Source organism: Macaca thibetana, chromosome X, assembly GCF_024542745.1.
Source record: "Macaca thibetana thibetana isolate TM-01 chromosome X, ASM2454274v1, whole genome shotgun sequence".
NCBI lineage: Eukaryota > Metazoa > Chordata > Mammalia > Primates > Cercopithecidae > Macaca > Macaca thibetana.
In genome coordinates, this window is record NC_065598.1 from 148,919,903 (window position 1) to 148,925,157 (window position 5,255).

The following is a 5,255-nucleotide window of genomic DNA, read 5'->3' on the forward strand; positions in this document are numbered from 1 at the left end:
CAAAGCTCCCTATTCCATTCAGAGTGAGAAGGGCCCTGCCATGTAGCCTTTCCTCCTCCTCCTCACCAACCCCACTCTCACTCCAGCCATCCTGATCTCCTTGCTGGTCCCGGAGCAGGCCGGCCATGCTCTTGCCCCAGGGCCTTTGCACTTGCTGCCCCTCTCCTGGGATGCCCTCCTGGATCTCTGGATGGCTCCCTCCTGCCCTCCCTCCCTCGAGTCTTTCCTCACATGTCCCCTTCTCAGAGGGCCTCACCCTGGTGCCCTTCGAAAGTGGGCATCTACTGCCTTCCCACCCTGGCACCTGCACCCTCCTGTCTTCCTTTTTCTGTTCTCCATCCTACTCATCTCCCCCAACTAGAAAGGCAGCTGTAGCTGTCAGAGCATGGGATCTCCATCTGTTCGCAAATGCATCCTGGGACCTAGAACAGTGCTTGGCCCACAAAAAGTACCTAATAAGTATCTGCTGAATGAATAATTGGCTGAGTTTTCTGTACCAAAGACTGAGCTAAGACTCTTTAAACGGATGATCTTATTTAAGCCTTACAGCAAGTAAATGTTATCCCCATCTTCCTGATGAGGACACAGTGACCACCACGCTCAAGGACACAGAGGGTGGACGTGCCACATCCACACTCTTGACTTAGAGCGGCTGGATGGACAGGGACTTAGGAAGCCTGCAGCAGCCAGCGTGAGATTATGAGGCTGAGCTGAGAATATCAAGACTATACTGAGCAGGGGGCCTTGGCAAGTTCGGAGAGCCCGGCGGCTGAGGAAGAGGTCGGAGTATGGTGTGTGTTTACAGACCTCTTCAAACGAGGTAGGAAGGCCAGAAGTCAAAAAGGAAACAAGTGATATTTAGCCACATAAAAATGAAAATCCAGTGGTTGGAAATCCATTCCAAATACACACAGGCAACGGATAAGTGACCCAGGCCAGGCACAGAAGGCCACGCACCTGTAGGATTGCACTCTGAGCTCCCAAATGCATAGGAATAGAAGGGCGGGTGCCAGGGGCTGAGGGGTCGGGAAAGGGCACGGGTGTTTCATGGGGACAGAGCTTCCGTTTCATGAAGTGAAAAGAGTTTGGAGACAGATGGTGGTGACTGGACTGTACACTTACACATGGTAGCGATGGTACACTTTGCATTATGTATATTTTACCAAGATTTTTTAAAATGTCAAAGGCAAATGACCAAATGGTTCCTTGTCCTGTAGCTGTAGCAGCCATCGGCTATTAGTGACAAAGCCCCTGAGTCAAGATGACAGCAGCCCCCATAACTCCTAATCGGCTCTCCCGCGTGGAGTCATTTAGGAGTAGTCGCATTAGAGACAAGTCCGACATTTAATCTTCCACCGTGGCCAGGGCCCCAGCTGGCAGCGAGGATGGGAGACTCCGGGCAGAGCAGAGGGCGCTGACAGTGGGGCCTGGCCTGGCTTGGATCCCTCTGGCCTTTCACCAGGGGCCACCCTTCCTTGGGGCTTTCTTGGGTCGCCGCTGCTCCCGCTCCTCTCCCCCATCTTACCCCCTCACCCCCTCTTTCTTCACATCTTTCTCTAGCACTCCCTCCACTTTCACCCACCCTTCTGCAAGAGTGTGGGACCACAAATGAGTTTTCACCCGGCCTGGGGACAAACATGCCCCCACAGGTGCTGGGTGACTTTCCAGGACAGTAATCTGCTTTAGGCTAAAATGGGACTTGATCTTCTGTTAGCCCTAATCATCAATTAGCAGAGCCAGTGAAGGTGCAGAACCTACCACCTTTTCAGGCCTCCTCCCACCTCTGCCACCTCCACTCTCCTTCCTGGGATGTGGGGGCTGGCACACGTGTGGCCCAGGGCATTGGTGGGATTGCGCTGAGCTGGGTCATTAGCGTAATCCTGGACAAGGGCAGGCAGGGCAAGCAGAGGGCCAGCTCCGGGGCTCAGGCGAGGCTAGGGGCTTCCCCCAGACACCCTGCTCCTCCTCTGCCGGACCCCCACTTCACAGGGCACTTCGTGTTCTCAAAGGGCTTCCAAACAACATGGTGGCCTTGAATGCCCAGGGAAACCTCAGAGTTGCTTATCTCCCTCTAGACAGAAGGGGAATCTGGGCCAAGAGGGAGAAGTCGCCCTGTCCAAGGCCACTCGGCCAGCTCATGGCGGTGCTGGGACAAGGCTGGTCAGCCGTCCCATGCTCAGAAGGGACCTGGTGGGGCAGGTGATCTCAGAGGAGGCCCACTTCTAGGTCTCACATTCTTGTATCCTTGGATTCTCTGACTCTGGTGGGGACAGGCAGACCAAGCTCTCTTGGACCTGGGAAGAGGGACCCTTGGAAGTCCCTTGGGATTGAGTTCTAGAGACTTGACACTGTTTCAGCAAGTGGCATTGTGAGGTCTATGCCTTGAACACACCTCAGGCATCTCATCCACAGAACAGGGACAATGACCATTCCATCTTGCCAAGGAGTGGGGGCACACACCATGCTGCTGGCAGCCAGAGTAGAAAGTCAAGGGGTCCCAGCTGAAGCACCGCCACAGAGGCAGGATGCAGTCCAAGAGGGGACTTCAGAGCAGGGACCCGAGGCCAAGGCATCAGGGAGGTCTCTCTGCAGGGGGATCTCTTTAGCAGTTGGGCCCTGAAAACAAATAAGAGGAGGAAAGGCACTTGGTGGTTTTGGTCTGTTCACGGTGCTGTGCAGCCATCACCACCATCCAGCCACAGAACTCGTTCATCTTCCCAAACTGAAGCTCTGGCCCCGTTCAATACCAGCTCCCCACCCCCCAGCCCCTGGCACCCCCCCTTCCACCGTCCATCTCTATGGAGTTGACCACTCTAGGCCCCTCGTATAAGTGGTAATTTTACAGTATTTGCCCTCCTGTGACTGGCTCATTTCACTGAGCAATGTCCTCAACAGTCATCCATGTTTGAGCATGTGTCAAATTTCATTTCTTTTTAAGGGTGAATCATATTCCATTGTCTGTATAGACCACAATTTGTTTATCTAATCATCCATTGATGTTTGTTTCTTTGTTTGCTTTGAGACAGAGTCTTGCTCTGTCACTCAGGCTGGAGTGCCCTGGCGCCATCACAGCTCACCGCAGCCTCAACCTCCCAGGCTCAAGCAGTCCTCCCACCTCTCCACCTCCCAAGTAGCTGTGACTACAGGCGCCTGCCACTGTGCCCTGCTAATTTTTGTATTTTTTGTAGAGACAGAGTCTCACTATGTGGCCCAGGCTAGTCTCAAACTCCTGGGCTCAAGTCATCCTCTCACCTTGGCCTCCCAAAGAACTGGGATTACAGGCATAAGCCACCATGTCCAGCCCAATTGTCTGTTGATGGACACAGGTTGCTTCCATGTTTCAGCTGTTGTGAATCATTCCTGTAATCCCAGCTCTTTGGGAGGCCCTTCCAGACCCTGCTTTCCATTCCTCTGGGCCTATACCCAGCAGTGCGGTTGCTGGGCCCTATGGGAATTCTAGGTTTAACTTTTGCAGGAGCTACCAAACTCCTCCCACAGTGGTTTCCACAGTGGCCGCACCATCACAATCCAATTTTAGAACATTTTTATCACCCATAAAGCATTCCCTGTACCCATTAAGAAGTGATCCTCCATTTCCCTCCCTCCGCTGTCCTGACACCCATTCCTCTGCTTTCTGTGTCTCTGGATTGGCCTATCTAAGCATTTCACAGAGATGGAGCCATGCGCTCTGTGGCCTTTTGTGTCTGGCTTCACTCACCGAGTGTGCTGTTTTTCAGGTCTGTGCACGTTGTAGCGTAGGTCAGCCCTTCATTCCCTGTTATGGCCAAATGATACTCCATTGTACGGACAGGCCACTTTTTGATTACCGACTCATCTGCTCCTGGACTTCCAGGTTGCTTCTACCATGTGGCCTGTTGGGAACAGTGCTCTGTTTGTATTCGTGTATGGGTTTTTGTGTGGATACACATTTTCAAGTATCTTGGGTACACAGGCGTAGAAGTGACAGAGTCAGAGAAAAAGCTCACCAGTGCCGCTGGGCATCGAGCCCACCTTTCTAGGCTGTGAATGGACCCTGGCAAGTCTGTGGTCAGGACTCGTCTTCTCTTCCACATGGGGCCCCTAGCTTGGCACCTAGCACGTGGCAGGCAGTGACAGATGTTAAAAGCCATTCTTGCTATGGGTAGCCAGGCTAGGGCTCCATGCAGCCCTGGCCTTCAGCTTGGCAGCCAGGGCCCCCCTGTGCCTGCAGCAGAGGCCATGCTGCCAGGAGTGTAAGTATGAGCCAGGAATGCTGGAGAATCGTGGCTCCAAGAACAGGGACAGGAGGCCACAAGCTCACATCTTGGCTTTCTTGAGCTTAAGGAATAAACCCAAAAGGAGGTACCTGGAGGGAGCTGGATTTCGGGGCTGAGCCGGGAGCTGGTGTAAGCTGTGAAAGGGGATGTGCTCCCGGTGGGGAGCGCTGGGATGGGAGGGCTGTGGAGAGGACAGGGCCCCTTGGTAGGAAACTGAGGCAAGGCTACGGAGTTGGGCACTAACAGGTCATCTGTGCCCCTGCCAAGCATGGTGACAGAGGGACAGCAGACACGGCCTGTCTGAATACTCTGTCAACAGGGGGCCTGTGGTTGGTAAAGCCAAAGGCAAGCCTGTGAACTCAGGGCAAGGGAGACCTGAGCAGGTGCTGCCCTGGGCTGATGGGGGCACTGCATGAGCACCCTGACGGCTGAAGGACCTGCAGCTCATGGGGGGAAAGGGGGAGGAGGGAAGCCAAGAGCAGGATGCGCGCAGTCAGCCTGCACCCTCCCCCCACCCTGGAGGAGGAGCCCCCACTGGCACAAATCTCGCCCGTTTGGGCCCACGGAGACGGCCAGCTTCGCAAGGAGGATCTGGTTCCAGGCCTCGACCCTAAAAAGTCTCCCTGGGCTTTCAAGAGAACCACATGAGAAAGGAGGATTCAGGCTCTGGGCAGCTTCACCACCCACCCCCCAGTCTGCAAAACCTGACCCTTGAGTCCACCTGCCCCAAAGGCGGGCACAAGAGAGTAGAAGGGAACAGAGGACACATAAACACAGAGAGGGCCACAGAGGCTCCCACAGTCACCTCCACCTGCCTGGCGGGGATGGGTGGGGCGTCTGAGTTTGGTTCCCAGCAAATCCCTCTGAGCCGCCCTTGCGGGCTCGCCTCAGGAGCAGGGGAGCAAGAGGTGGGAGGAGGAGGTCTAAGTCCCAGGCCCAATTAAGAGATCAGGTAGTGTAGGGTTTGGGAGCTTTTAAGGTGAAGAGGCCCGGGCTGAT

The 5,255-nt window shown here is 54.7% G+C and overlaps 2 protein-coding genes across 3 annotated transcripts in view; one reads left to right on the plus strand and one right to left on the minus strand.

The window, feature by feature from the left end:
* The window catches only part of LOC126945506 (emerin-like), a 365,730-nt gene that overhangs the window by 239,461 nt on the left and 121,014 nt on the right, over window positions 1-5,255 (plus strand). The window lies entirely within an intron of this gene.
* Window positions 1-5,255, minus strand: part of MECP2 (methyl-CpG binding protein 2) — a 208,665-nt gene that overhangs the window by 115,416 nt on the left and 87,994 nt on the right. The window lies entirely within an intron of this gene.